Here is a 15,631-nt window from a genome sequence, read left to right as displayed (position 1 = left end):
TAAAATCTTTAAAAAAAAGAAATTTAAAACATCTTTTGGGTCTCTGCTTTCTGAACTTTAGATTTAGTAGGTCTGGATTAAAGCCTGAAAATCTAATTGCATTTTTTAAAAGTCTCAGGTAATTATGAAATCAGCCCCATTTGGAAACCACTATCCCAAATGAATGATCATCTAACTAGGGTCCTGGGTTATAGGAAATCTTTAGGTGTGCCATTCCAATAATTTGAAACCAATGAATCCTATTCCAGATCCTTAATTTCCACATTTATTTTTCCCCTAAAGTTGGTTAGCCTAAAAACAGGCTTGAGTTCACAATAGCCTTCTCTCCACTTTGTACAATAAAGGCCCTTCATTCATGCGAGAATATACTAGAATACAGTGCCCAAAAGACAAATCCTCCTTTATTGATGAACCAAACTACCTCAAACCCGTAGGGCTTTCTCCGTTACCTCAATTTATACACATTTCTACCAGGAGAAAATCATGATGTGGTAGGCAGAATAATGCCCCCCTAAGGATGTCCATGTCCTAAATCCCCAGAACCTATGTATATATTAGGTTATATGGGAAAGAGGAATTAAGGCTGCAGGTGGAATTAAGACATAATCAGCTGACCTTAAAATTGGCAGATTGTTTGTTCTCAATTATCCAGGTGGGCCCAAGGTAATCAAAAGGGTCTTTACAAATGGAAGAGAGATGCGGAGGAAGAGAGCCAGGAAAGTGGTGTGACCGTGGAGGCTCTGTCAAGTGATGCAGTGTCAGGAGGACTTGACTTTCGTTGCTGATTTTGAAGATGGAGGAGGGAGGATATGAACCATGGAATACAGAAAGCCTTTAGAAACTGGAAAAGGCAAGGGAACAGATTCTCTCCCAGAGTCTTCAGAAGAAATGCTGCCTTGGAGACAACTTAATTTTAACCCAGAGAGGTCTGCTTGAAATTTCTAAACTACAACTATGAGATAACAAATGAGTTGATGAAGCCACTTGGTCGCTGGTAATTTGTTATAGCAGTAACAGAAAATGAATACACAAGGTATTAGAAAAAGTGCTATTGGGGTCCACGTTGGAACATTCTAAATTCAAATGCATAGTAGAGAATGTAGTACTGAAGAAATTTGGTTGAAAATTTTTGCTTCTTCCACTTCTGAACTATTGTTAATATATAAATCTCAAGGGGAAAGTCTCTTGCCATCAATGGAAGGAGAGTACTAGTAAAAACTCAAAAGGAAAAACATGCCTTTAAATAAAGCTTTTTAGCTATTCTCAGTATATATTCTCAAGACTTGTCATTAGTTGCAAAAATAAGCTTGAACATTCAAGAGTAAATTTTAGAGTCACATTTTTAGAACTTTCCTTGAGGTATAATTCGTACGCCATGTATTTATGACAAGAATATAATACAATTCAGTAGTTTTTAGTATTTTCGCAGAGTTATGCAACCATTGCCATAATCAATTTTAGGACATTTGATCACTCCGAAGAAGAACCCCATTCCCATTAGCAGTCTTCCAAATACCCTTAGTCTTACACAATCACTAATATACTTTGTCTCTATGGATATGCTATAAGTGGAATCATACAATATGCGTTTGGTCTTTTGTACATGTCATCTTCCACTTACCATAGGGTTTTCAAGGTTTATGCTGTCACCTGTAACAATACTTTATTCCTTTTTTTATCCAAATAATAATCCATTGTCCAGATATACCACAATATTTTATCCACTCATCAGAGGATGGATACAAGTTTCTACTCTCTATTTCATTAATTTCTACTTTAATATTTATTATTTTCTTCCTTCTGTTTGTTTTAGGTTTACTTTGGTCTTTTTCCAGTGTCTTAAAGTATAAAGTTAGGTTAATTTGAGACCATATTTTTAAAAATAGGTATTATAATTATAAAATTTCTTCTCAATATGGTTTTACTTGAATCCCATGAGTTTTAGTACACTGTTCCTTCATTTTCATTCATCTCAAAGCATTGGCTAATCTTCCTTATAATTTCTTGGTTGGTTACAGATGTGTTGTTTAATTTCTACATATTTGTGGATTTCCCATTATTTTTTTCTCTTAGTGATTTCTATTTCCATTATGTTTGGAGAACGTGCATTGTATGATTTCTATAATTCCAAATTTATTAAAGCTTATTTTATGGCCTAATATATAGTTTACCCTGAATACTGTTCCATTTGCACTTGAGAAATAAGTGTATTCTGTTACTGTTGCAAGGAATAATATATAGATGTCTGTTTGGTTGTGTTATTTCATAGTTGCTCAAGTCTTCTGTTTCCTTGTAGTTTATAATTGTTTGCATAGGATATCTTTTTTCATTCTTTGCTTTCAACTTATTTGTGTATTTAAATCTAAAGTGTATCTTCTATAGATAACATATAGTTGAATCCTTATTTTTAATCTGGTAATGTCTGCCTTTTTATTGTATTTTAATCAAATCACATTCAATGTTATTATTGATATAGTTGGATTTTTATCTGTCATTTTACTTGCTGTATTCTTTTTTGTTCCTCTGTATTTTTTAGTGTAACATTTTAATTATTTTTATGATTTTTCCATATTTTTAAAGGTATCTTCTGGGGAGTTGCTCTAGGGCTTACCATATAGTTCCTAACTTTTCAAAATATACTTCAGATTTATACTGTTTAATTCCCACTAGAGATAATAAGGTTATTCCTATATAGCTCTCTTCCTTCTTCCACCCCTCCCAATTTGTGCTGCTGTTGTTCTATCTATATGTGTTACAAACCCAAAAATACATTGTTATATTACTTTAATTTTGTATTTTTTAAAGGAGCTGAGAGAAGGAAGAGAAAATGTGTATCTATAGGGTTTGTTATATTAACCTTCTTTTTTATCATTCTTAATTCTATTCATTTATTCCTATGGATTTGAGTCACCACCTGGTATCATGTCCTTACCATAATATAGGTTTGCTCTCAGATGCCTCCTTTATGCTCTTATTACCAAATATATTACATTTCTAAATGTTACAGACTCAAAAATACAATTATATACAAATGCAAGTGTATATGGTTTTTTTTTTCCTTTCAGTACTTTGAATATGTCCTCCTACTGCCTTCTGGATTACAATGTGTCTGAGAAATCAGCTGTTAATCTTACTGAGGTTCCTTTATATGTGACTAATCATGTTTATTTTGTTCTTTTCCAAAATTTGCTTTTGTTTTTGGCATTTAACCCTTTAACTATGATGTGTCTGGATGCAGATATCCTTGGACTTATCCTACTTAGACTTTGTTGTTTCTTGAATGTGTAGATTAATATTTCTCATCGAATTTAGGGAATTTTCAACCATTATTTCTGTTTTCTTTTTCAGACTGTATAATCTCTATTCTATTTTTAAGTTTGCTGAATCTTTTGTCATCTCAAACCTGTTGAGCCCTCTAATATTTTTTCAGTTATTATACTGTTCAGTTCTTTTCATAGTTTGTATCTATTTATTGATATTCTCTGTTTATTGAGACATTGTCATTATACCTACCTTAACATCAAGCATGGTTTTCTGTATGTCTTCGAACATATTATAACTGCTTAAATTATGTTTGCTAACTCTAACATCCAAGCCATCTCAAGGCATTTTGTTGCCTACATTTATTTCTTGTGTATGGGTTATACTTTCTTGCTTCTTTGTATGTCTCATAAATTCCTATTCATTTTTTTTTAACTGGACAGTTTGGACAATGTATTGTAGCAACTCTGGATCTTGATTTCTTACCCCTAGCCCCAGGATTTTTGTTGTTTGATTTTTAATATTTTAATGACTTGGTTGAACTATTTTTAAAAAAATCTATTTTCTCCCACAGTGTGCAGCACCTGATGTCACTCCTCAGAGGATGCAGGCTTGATAAATCCATGGATGACAGTGGTTCCACCAGTACTCTCTTTGTCTCTTTCCCTGGTTTCTCTGTTAAGCTATCTACCTCTGTCGGTTTTACTCCCAGCTGTCAGACTCCATTACTTGCGGGTTGATTCCTCTGTTGTTTCCATCAGTGCACTGGGGCATAAACTGCTTCACCATTTGATTCAGTTAAGTTCCAATCTCTTTGCAGAGGTAGTCTCTGAGGCCAGTCTTTCAAGTATGTTCCAATCTCAGGACAGCTCTTCTTAACTCTTCCCTTGGTTGTATTTGGTCAACTCTTAACTGGTTTACCGTTTAGCTTGTTGCTCTCACGGAGCTACCAGTCTCTTCATCATTGCTCACCCCCAAACTCTCCATTGTTTTCTAGAATGCCATGATAAACTTTCCCATACTCTGTTCTGTTCCAGATAAATTCAGATCTCTTTTGGAGAGCTTCAGAGTTCTCTGCCCCTACAGCTTATCTCTCTTGCTCAAGCAAAACCTCAGTGCCATTATTGGGAACAGGGACAGTCACTCACTTCTCTTGGAGTAGATACCCCTGCTTTATAAGCAGGCACTGGGCAGGGTTGGTAACCTCTGATATTTATGGTTTGCCCCTTTCTGGCAGTTGGGCAATTGGGGGCTTGTTATTCTCTGCCTGCTACTTCTGTAACAGAACTTCTGCTCTATGAGTAGTTCTGGATAGAAGACCCAGAACTCTTAGCCTCTCTTGCCTGAAAAATACAGTTCTTTCAACATGAAGCTGTAAGTGGGGAGTATAAGAAATGCTAGCAGCCTGCTCCTCCCAGGAAAATACCATAGTCCCCAGTAGGGAGCTGGAGGTAGAGTGCACCCTGTGTTCTTGGCTCAACCCACATAGAGTAGAACTTCTTTCACACTGTACTGGGGGTGGGAGAGGAGTGGGTGGTGACTCGAATACCACAGACAGGCTGTTCTTTTTTTTTTTTTTTAATAAGATTTTTGTGAGAGCACAAGTAGAGGGAGCAACAAACAGAGGGAGAAGCAGGCTCCCCACTGAGCAGGGAGCTCAATGTGGGACTCAATCCCAGGAGTCCAGGATCAAGCCTTAAGCTGAAGGCAGGCACTTAACTGACTTAGCCACCCAGGCATCCCAAGATTCGTTGTTCTGATATTTAATAGATTTTCCTTTCTTTCTCTCTTTCCTTCCTTTCTTTCTCTTTTTCTTTCTTAGTGTGTGAGAGAGAGAGACCACGCTCAAGTCCAGGGGGTGGGGCAGAAGGAGAGGGAGAGAGAAAATCTTAAGTAGGCTCCACACTGTTTGCGCCGTATATGGAGCCTGATGTGGGACTCAGTTTCATGACCCTGAGATCATGACCTGATACAAAATCAACAGTTGGATGCTTAACTGAATGAGCCACCCAGGTGCCCTGAATAGATTTTTTAAATAAATTCTTGCTGTGTGCCCTTAGGACAATTTCCAGACACTTTACTTTTTGTTTAATATATAATTTGCATCAACTACTGTTGTTTAACTGAGGAGTAGATCTGTGAAACTCCTTATGATACATTTTTGAACATCAACCTACAATCACAATTTTTTAAATTCAGGTGTAATTATTTACAGGACTGCCAAATTATTCATGATATCTTAGATAAAACCCATGCATAAAAAATATTTTGAAATGATTTTCTTCCAATTGAGTGTTATTCCACCAGGTAGTTAAAACCCATTTTATCAAATAATGTTGTGAAATGTTCTTATTAAAATCAGGCCTTACTTTATTCCAGCTTATAAAATATTAACTATCTCCTTACTCTCATAGAAAAATTAGGATAATATGCTAGTTCTGGATATTACTTTTAGTTTTATGCCTTTCTGTTTCATAAACAGATGGGAATAATTTTGATCATTAGCTCATTAATAGATACCTTTCCAATAAAAGTCTACTCTTACGTGCAGTAATTATTTATCAGAGTGTGCAGCATAATTATGTTGTTTTAATAAATTATGTATTAATAATAACTGTAATAATAACAATCCTAAGGAAATGTGTTTTAAAATGTGTTAATGACTATGAGATTTCATAGTGTGGAGACTTACTGTCATAGAAAATAAAACAAAAATTTAGATTTCAACTTATATGTACATTTTTATTATACTTAAATTTGACAGGTGGATCAATAAACTCAAGCATAAAAATAATAGTTTAGGATAAACATGTGAAAGAGTAGGGGTTCCTGGGTGGCTCAGTTGACAAAGCATCCGACTTTGGCTCAGCTCATGATCTTGGGTGATGGCATGCACCCCCATGTCAGGCTCCCCAGTCAGAGGTGAGTCTGCTTCTCCTTCTCCCTCTGCCCCTCCCGTCACTCATGCACTTGTGTTCTCTCTCTCAAAGGAATGGATGAAGTCTTTTAAAAATTGTGAAGAAAATGAAAATAGTAGTTTTAAGAAAAGGAAAGTTTTCTTTTAATTTTTAAAGAAATGTTTGAAGTATTTATTACCCTTTGAAAACTGTCAAATAAAACACATGTACAGAAGTGTGCACAAATCATAAAATATGCAATGTAATAAACATCACAAAGCCAGTACTTATGTCAAGAAGTAATAGTCCCTGTCTTCAGCACTTTATATCACTTTCCTTCTCCATTTCCCACAATAAGTATCTTCATCCTGATTTCTAATAATCACTTTGTCATTTTTCTTATAGTTTCACTACTGGGTGTGCATCTCTAAAAATAAAGCTTAATTTTGCTTATTTTTTATAAAGATTTATTTATTTATTTATTTATTTATTTAACAGAGAGAGAGAGAGAGATCACAGGTAGGCAGAAAGGCAGGCAGAGAGAGTGGGGGAAGCAGGCTCCCCACTGAGCAGAGAGCCTGATGTGGGACTCGATCCCAGGACCCTGAGATCATGACCTGAGCCGAAGGCAGAGGCTTACCCCACTGAGTCACCCAGGTGCCCCGAATTTTGCTTATTTTTGAACATTTTATAAATGGAATCAGGAGTATGTGTTCTTTTTTCTGTCTTTTATCATGCAACATGTTAACTCTGAGATGTATCCTTGCTTGCATATTTCTTTTATTCATTTATTTTCATTACTTTATAGTATCCATTGAATGAATGCACCACAATTTATTTATATATCACACTATTATTGAACATTTAAGTTATTTCAAGCCTTTGGACATTACCAAAAAAAGGTGCTGTGAACATTCTTTTACATGTATCCAGGTACACATGGGAATGAATTTTTCTAGGATATATGCTTAAAAAACAGAGTTGGTTGACCTAAATTATGTCTAACTTTTTCTTGATGAGATCATGCTAGACTGTTTTTCCAAGTGCCTGTTTCAGTTTAAACCAACTGCAGTGCCCATGAATTCCTAATACCCTTTGTTTTACCAACAGTGGGTAGATTTAAACTTTTTGCCAAGATAATGGGTGTGCTTGGTATCTCAAAGTGATTTCCTTTTGCATTTCCTTGATTACTAATAAATTGATCACATTTTCATTTGTTGGTTGACATTTAGATTTCTTATTTTTCAAAATCTTGTTTATGCTTTCTGTACATGTTCTAGCACAGTGGTTCTCAACCAGAGATGATTTTACTCCTTCCCCTAGGGAACATTTGGCAATGGCTGGCTGTATTTTTTGTTGTCACAATTAGGAGAATGCTGTTGCTGTCTCAAGGGTAAGAGCCAAAAAAGCTGCTAAACCTCCTATAATGCATAGGAAAGTCCCCAGCGACACTCCTCTAACACCACTCCAGCACCACCACCGCAAAGAACTATCCAGCCTGAATGCCGATAATGCCTGTACAGATAAATCTGTTTCATTAGGTTCTCCAGATTCTCTGTCTTTTGATTTTTCTTCAAATATTGAATTCAAGTCTTTGCTGCAGTCATGTAACGACATATGCTGCAGATATTTTCTTCCCTTCTATGGCTTATCTTTTCATTCTTCAGTGGTGTTTTTGGTGAATACAAATTTTATTTTAATGTATCCAAATTTATATATCATTTCTTTAATAGTTAATACTTTTTTTGTGTTCTTCTTACGTTCTGAATCCTTTAAAGATTGACCTTTTATATTTTGGCTTATAATTTACCTAGAATTGATTTTTATCTATGGTGTCAGAGGAATTCATTCTCCCCTCATTAACTGAAAAGATCATCTTTTCATTGATCGGAGATGTTATAAGTCAGGTGTCCATCTCTGCAGGGATCTCCAGCTTCTCACTCTATTCCATTTGTTAATTTGGCTAGCCCTTGGTGAATAGGACACTCTTCTAATCTCTGTCACTCTGTAGGCCCTGATATCTGGTTAAACAAGTGCTATCATTTTCTTGTTCTTCAAGCAGACCTGACTGTTCTTGGCTCTTCGAATTTCTACATAAATGTTAAGACCCATAGGAATTTTGATTGAGATTATTTTTAAATTTTAAAAAATATATGATGAGTATCAAATCATAGGGCAATTAAATTTTAATTGCTAAGTGTCAGTATTGATAAAATGTTGGAACTTTTGCAACTATTTAAATTTATGATGAGTCTCGGGCGCCTGGGTGGCTCAGTGGGTTAAGCCGCTGCCTTCGGCTCAGGTCATGATCTCAGGGTCCTGGGATCGAGTCCCGCATCGGGCTCTCTGCTCAGTAGGGAGCCTGCTTCTCCCTCTCTCTCTGCCTGCCTCTCTGCCGACTTGTGATCTCTGTCTGTCAAATAAATAAATAAATAAATAAATAATCTTTAAAAAAAAAAAAAAAATTTATGATGAGTCTAATCAAAAGTGTTTTAAGGAATAGTTCATCAAAAATAAAGACCAAAGTTCATTATACCTTTCCATTGAGGGTATTAAAATATACCTCAGAAGAAGAAAGTTACAGTATAGGAAAAACAGCATATTTAGTGATCAGAAACTACCCAGTTAAAATATGGAACAAATAATTCAGGTGAATTAGTTGGTAATCAAGTAATGCAAAAAAAAAACAAAAAACAAAAAAACCACTTCATTTAGACAGTTAAATATACCCTCTCCATAATGGTTAAATCAATGGTGTGCTAAGAGTTTTGATACTTATTATTATACCTTTTATACCTTTGCTGTTTTACTATAACTTTCCCATGGGATTTGCATTTCAAGGAAGTACTGTAATGTATTTTCTATGAATTTACAGAAATAGATCATTTTGGTCACCTTGATTTTTCTATCCAAAGCATAGTTCCATGCCATTAAGACCAATTTTGGTGTGATCAGATATATTTCATCTAACACTTTGGAAAAAGATTTTTTTTTAATATTATGTAGTAACATCAGTGTCTTTGTTTGCCGCATAGTCATTTCTTCCCTCATTTGAGGCAAAGAACATTAGTTTTCCTTTGGGAATATTTTCCACATCTTCAATCCATTTAATTTGAGTGATGATGACATCCTAGACCTCAAGATTAGCTATTCCCTTGGCCTGAACCATTCCTAGGAATGAACATGTTTCCCACATCATTAGATGAGGTTCAATGTTAAGGCTTTAGCTTGAAAAAGATTTCTTTCTTTAGAGGTTAATTTAAAATGATGATGATGATGAGACTACTGCGTGCTTACTCTTCGCCAGGTGTTCTGGCAGATATCTAAACTATTAGATATTAATTCATCAAATATCCAAAACAACCTCATGACATAGGTATTATTACTGTCTCTATTATACAGATGAAAAAACTGGGCCACAGATGTATTACATTGCCCAAGGTTATTGAGAAGTACGTGGCAAATTGAGATTTTTAACCCAGTCTGACTCAGCGTTCTCCATCCTTGCTTATTCTGCCTCCAGGATCCAGATGTGAGCTTCTGGGGCAACCCCCACATATGAATGGCAAGAAGTGCAGAGCCAAGAGTTGGCGAAGGAAGCCCTGGATCCAGCAGGGGTTGGGGTCAGCTCTGGGCTTATCTCTTCTGTTACATGAGCTAATAATTTCCAGTTTTCCCTTAAATCCGATTGAGGTGGGTCTGTCTTCTTAAAATCAGAGGTGTGCTGGAGTGGGCTCAGATCAGCAAATGAGAACCAATTGCTATTTTGCAAGCCTATTGATGTTAGTTACATTGGTAACTTAAAATCGTTCATGGTAGGAATGTTTGCTCTCTGGAAGTTAGCAAAAGCTGCTTTTTGTTTTGTTTTTGTTTTTGATTTTGGTGAAGTGGGTACAAGGAGGGGAACGAGTTTCTTAACTGTTAACAGGACATCATTAGTTTTCAACCAAGAGAGTCTTGTTTATTCCATATGATATACTGCCATGTCATGCCCAGATATTTCTAAAATAAACAACTATTGTCTGTGCTTAGTCAATTTTCAAAAAAAAAAAAAATCCAGTTCTTTTCACTTAGGTGACATGCATGTCATCATCATAATGCACTACTCCCTGCTATAAATCCCTTCCTAACTAAAACACAAATGCACAGGCAAAACATGGAGGTTATAAGAATCTTCTGATTGAATAATTTAGTTATTTTTAACCAAATAAGTTATTTTTATTCATGTTCTTTGGGAATTGGGTGCTATCCTTCTCTTTGCTTGAAAGAGTAAAAATGGTGATTATTTTTGTATAATTCACAGAGCAGAGGCTCCTCACCAATTCTTTTTCTTCACTTTTCACTAATTCTTTGGGAACACCCTCATGCAATAGTTTGATTAGGACATTAAGAACACCTGCATAGATTTTACAATATATTGTAGTGTTCTTGCCAAAAATGTTTAATCTAAATCTGATTAACAGAAAACAAATGAACATTAATTCCCATTTAAAGGGAAGTATTCTGCAAAGCAACTAGACCAAACTCTTTAAAATGTCAACAATATGAAAGAAAAAAACAAAGAAATGTAGATATTAAAGAGATATGACAACTAAGCAATAAATGATGTTTAATTGGATCCTGGATTGAAAAACACAAAACAAATAGTTACAAGGCTATACTCTTCAACACATAGTTCTGGGAACATACTGTCGTGACAGCTTGTTAGAAATGCAGAAACTTAAGCCCCAGCCTGGACATACTGAATCAAACTGCAGTTTCACTGGATCTCTGAGTAATTTCTGTGAATATTAAATTTTGAGGAGCACTACTATAATAAACGTTTTTGGAAAAGTACAAACTGTCAATTGACTATCAGACATTAGTATCGTATTATTGTTAGATTTCCTCCTATATATGATAGTTGTATATAGAGTATTTATGCAGGAGATAAATTTGGAAGATATGTACAGGAGTATTCAGGGATGAAATGTCTAATAGTTGCAACTAACACTTGAATGGTTCCAAAAAGGGGGGATAACTATGTATTGGTACAGTATATGCATGTATGTAATACAATACTTACATATATGTAACAACAATAGAGGGAAAAGAGAAAGTAATTTGACAAAATGTTTATTTGTGCATCTGGTTAAGAGCACATGGATGGGTGTTCATTGAACTGTTCTTGCAACTTTTCTTTTAAAAATTTTTGAAATAAAATGTTGCAGTAAAAAAAGTACACTGAAGGCTGGCTTAACACTGATTGGTTTAATTGGTGGTCTGGGTGGTGACTGGGAACTTTTTTTGGTTGTTTTTATTGTTAATTTTTGGTTGTTATTGTTTTTTTAAGCTCCCACAGTAATTATAACTGGAAGTCAGAGCTGAGGACCTCCAGATAAGGTGAACACCCTCAGCTTCTGGGCTTCAGATGACTAAAAAGAAGAGGTTCCACTGTGTGGCCACAAATAAGTGGAGAAAAGAAGAGAAAGAGGAAACCTTATTTATGGAAATACACATAACTCAGAAATGCTAGAAGTCCACTGTTTACTACAAATTAAAGGAGAAAAAAAGGAGTTTTCTATTAAATGCAAAGGATCTTAATAGCTTTAAAAAGAAGGCTGCAGGGTAGGGTAATAGAATTAGCCTCTCAAAAGGAAGAAGCCAGATGAGGAGGTGTTATGGTTGAGTCCATTAAAATGGCCAAAAGAAATGACATATTCTTGAAATGCCATAGAGAGTCTTAGAGTCAGACAGAATTGTGTGTGAATTCAAGTACAGTGCCTCAGATACTTAGCTTCTCTAGGCCTCAGTTTCCCCATCTGAAATGGGGATGCTAATGGTATCTATTTGGCAGGTTTTTGTAGTGAGGCATGCAAAGTGCCCAACACAGTGCTGCCACAAGGAAATATAAGAAATTATCTGACAGTACTGAGTATGAGATTTTTCTTGTTTCTCGTAACCTTACTTCGTTTCTTATTAAATCAAAAAATTTTAGTTTATACAGTCCTAAAGTCTATGGAGGTCTCAGACCCAACTGAAATTAACAAATGTTAGGTGTAGAAATGTCAGAGAACTGACATTTCAATACTTGCCTCTATTTTGTTGTACTGTTAGAACAACTTTGGACCAAAGATGAAAACAGATACAGTGTCTAGTCAGGATAAACATCCCAACACAAATTGTTCCATGCATCACCACTGTGTGGCTTATGGCATTTTCTCTACTCATTCCCCTCTCCCCAAAAAAGGAAAGAATTGAGCTGAACAGGTTTTTCCTCCCTCTTATAACCATTAACAATTATTTTCCACCACCCCCCCCACACAAAAAATTAGTCTATTTCACCAACTCAAATATTCAAGACGAAGTGTTTATTAAACTACTTAGGAACCATCTAGTAAGCAGTGGTTTGCCAAGACTTAGAATAAAAAGATCATGTACATATATCTATTCAGGCTAGATCTTCTAAAGTGAGCTGACCTAAAGTTCATTTCAACTAGCCAGATAGTCAGCTTTCCAAGGTACCTTAAGACACTGACTTAGGAAAAAAAATAAGAAGCAAATTATTCTGTTCAGTTTTTCGTTTTAGAATAACATGGCAATTAGGCAAGAAAGTGAGAATGTGCTTCAGTGTTTGAGCAACTGTGTTTTGAAAAATTGTCATTAACAAAACTTCAGACGTTTCACCACAAACAAGAGTTTGTCTGAATACACTAACCTCTCATATATACCATGAAAGAAAGAATACATACCTACCATGCTTGCAAGAAAATATGAAATGTACTCAGAGATGTCCACCAAATATCAACTGAAATGTGTTTTCTTAGCGTTATCTTTTGGTTTTGTAGTTATTTACTTTTAAACTTGAGCATGGTAACCAGAGGGATTAAGCTTCTTTTTTAAATGACTGGTTTAGCAATATTTAAATGAAGTCTCTTTCAAAAGAGTCCAAAACCTCTTTTAATTTGCAAGCAGATTAAAGTTTAAATTGCAGGAAGACTAACTGGCAGTTTTATATTCTCAGACAAAAAATGTAGAACTCTTGATAATTGTACTTAGTGCTTAAAGATGACACACAATGGCAAATCGACTATTGAAAAATTGCTTTTGGCAAGCACCTCATTCTGGGAGAGCACAGCTGGTGACTTAGATAGCATTGCCATGGCTCCGATTCATGATGGGTCTCAATTCCTTGAGCAGAAGCCCTAGAAATTCTTACAGGTTGTATATTTAAATGTCTCAATTTTGTTTTATTTTAACCTAAGGGACAAAATTATATATGAATTCCACAGTGCTATATGTGAATTGATACTTATATTTTGCTATCAAAAAAATTGTTATAACCCCACCTTGAATTTATCGATTCCATGCACTTACTGAAACATAAAAAGGTTGATTTTAATAAAAGGTACAACCTTATAATGTAATCTGCATTTAAGGTGAGAAGATTTATGGGTCCTGGTTTGGGTTAATGTGAATCTTGGTAGATAGGTACTCCTGGAAATACTGTAGGAAAGATCAGGTCTACAAAAGAGCACATTATACCTTCTGAGGTGTTGAGATAATTTTCAAAATGAACAGATGATATGATATGGTAGTTCAATACATAATTCGAACAAGCTCATTAATTCCCTGCCATCTGGAAGCTGAATCCTCTTTCCTAGAGCACAGAAATGTGTCTGGAGAGAAGGAAAAAAGTTACCTGTTTTTAACACAATTCCATACTGCTCAGGACTTCCCAGGGGGGAATTGGCCACTAGTGAAAGATAATATTATGTTACTACTTTAGCTGGTTGGGATTCATCAGTGAACAAAATAAAAATTGGATATGAGATATGAGATTACCAAGGGAGTAGATAGAGAAGAAAAGAGAACCAAAGACTAACTCCTAGAACATTCCACATGTAAGAAGTTGAGTAAAAAACAAGAAAGAGTGAAAATAGAGCACCAGTCCAAAAAAAAAAAAGTATGGTGTCCTAGAACTTAGATCCAGGGGGTGAGGGATTGTGAAAAGATGGTATAACTAATGAATTGGAGATCCCAGTGGATTTGAAGCTTTGTTTACGTCAGGATTCTGGAAAGATTGAAATAGAAAAATAGGTCATAAGGTGAAATGCATGTAATTGAGATCATGGGGTGGGGGGTGGTGATTAGCACTTTGATATGACTAAGGAGGAGTGACTGAGATGGTGAAGATAAGATCAGTGGAGGAACTGCGTTCAAGGAACTGAGAGGCTAACATGATGGGCATATCATATATTTATATACTGAAATCACCAAGAATTGACACAGGAGTACTGTTAGAGGGCAATGAGCCAGGAGTTCAGACTTTTGAAAAACCAGGAGGGACCCAGATGGAAGTAAACAGAGGCAAAAAAAAAAAAAAAAACAAAAAACCAAAAAACAAAAAAAAAAAAAAACCAAAAAAACAAACCCAGCAACACTGAGGGGTAACGATGATATAATATTTTGGCATTAGATGCAGGCTAGATGGTTTTAGGGAGAAGAGAAAGAACATGAAACTGGCAATGAGGACCAAGGGAACCCTCTACCTCCCCTCCAGGTCAAATGCTACTTGGGAACTGAAGAAAAACAGCCACCATTTGGAGAGTGTTGCGGGAGAAGTAGGATCCATAGAAGGAAATTATGCTTACATTAGCTGTGGATATGAAGGGAAAGTTCACTGAGGAATTTGAAAAAGAACCCTGCTGATAATGGAAGGTAGGGAAAGGGTGAGATGAAAGGGACCAAATAAGGATAGGAGTGAGTCATTTGAGAGATGGGGTTTCTGGTATTCACTGATGTGAAAATCATAGAAAATACACATATGGGGTCTCTGCCTCCAGTTCCTGGCACAGAGCTCCTAAAAGCCTTGTAATTTCCTAAATAACAAGAATACCAGGGCAACTTTTGTTCTAATATTTGTTTTTAACCTTAGTTTCTGACCTAGAACTCAGATCTCAGAATTTCCTGGGTGATTGGAGTGTCCTTTGTTCTAATGAGGTGACTCTGAGTTGGGCTCTGGGTGGTGGTCTGCAGAAAAATCAAGCCATGATTAGCAGCTTAGAAATTTCAGCACCTTCCGCCCTTGCTCCAGGAAGAGGAGAGGGCTGGATATTGAGTTAATAATCGATTATGTCTCCATAAAGATTCCAAAAGTGTGAGATTAGAAGAGCTTCCAAATTGGTGAACACATACATCCACATACTGGGAGGATAGCACACCCAGCTCCACAACAGAGCTCCTGTGCTCTGGATCCTTCTAGACCTCGTTTTATGTACCTCTTCATCTGGCTGTTCATCTGTATCTTTTATGATATCCTCTATTATATAATAAACTGGTAAATGTTACTAACTGTTTCCCTGAGTTCTATGAGCTATTCTAGCAAATGATAGAATCTGAGGAGGGAGATCATGGGAACCTCCAATTAGCAGCCAAGTTAGAAAGAAGTTTGAGTAGCCTGAGGACCTTTGATTGACATCTGAAGTAGTGGC

General features: G+C 35.8%; 1 protein-coding gene across 2 annotated transcripts in view; it reads right to left on the bottom strand.

Moving 5' to 3' along the window:
- Window positions 1–15,631, bottom strand: part of LOC308348318 (uncharacterized protein C12orf50 homolog) — a gene marked incomplete at both ends in the record, with an annotated part of 33,993 nt that overhangs the window by 13,575 nt on the left and 4,787 nt on the right. The window lies entirely within an intron of this gene.

The sequence above is a fragment of the Martes martes genome (assembly GCF_963455335.1).
Source record: "Martes martes genome assembly, chromosome: 8".
Lineage (NCBI taxonomy): Eukaryota > Metazoa > Chordata > Mammalia > Carnivora > Mustelidae > Martes > Martes martes.
This window is presented reverse-complemented; position numbering and strand designations above follow the sequence as displayed.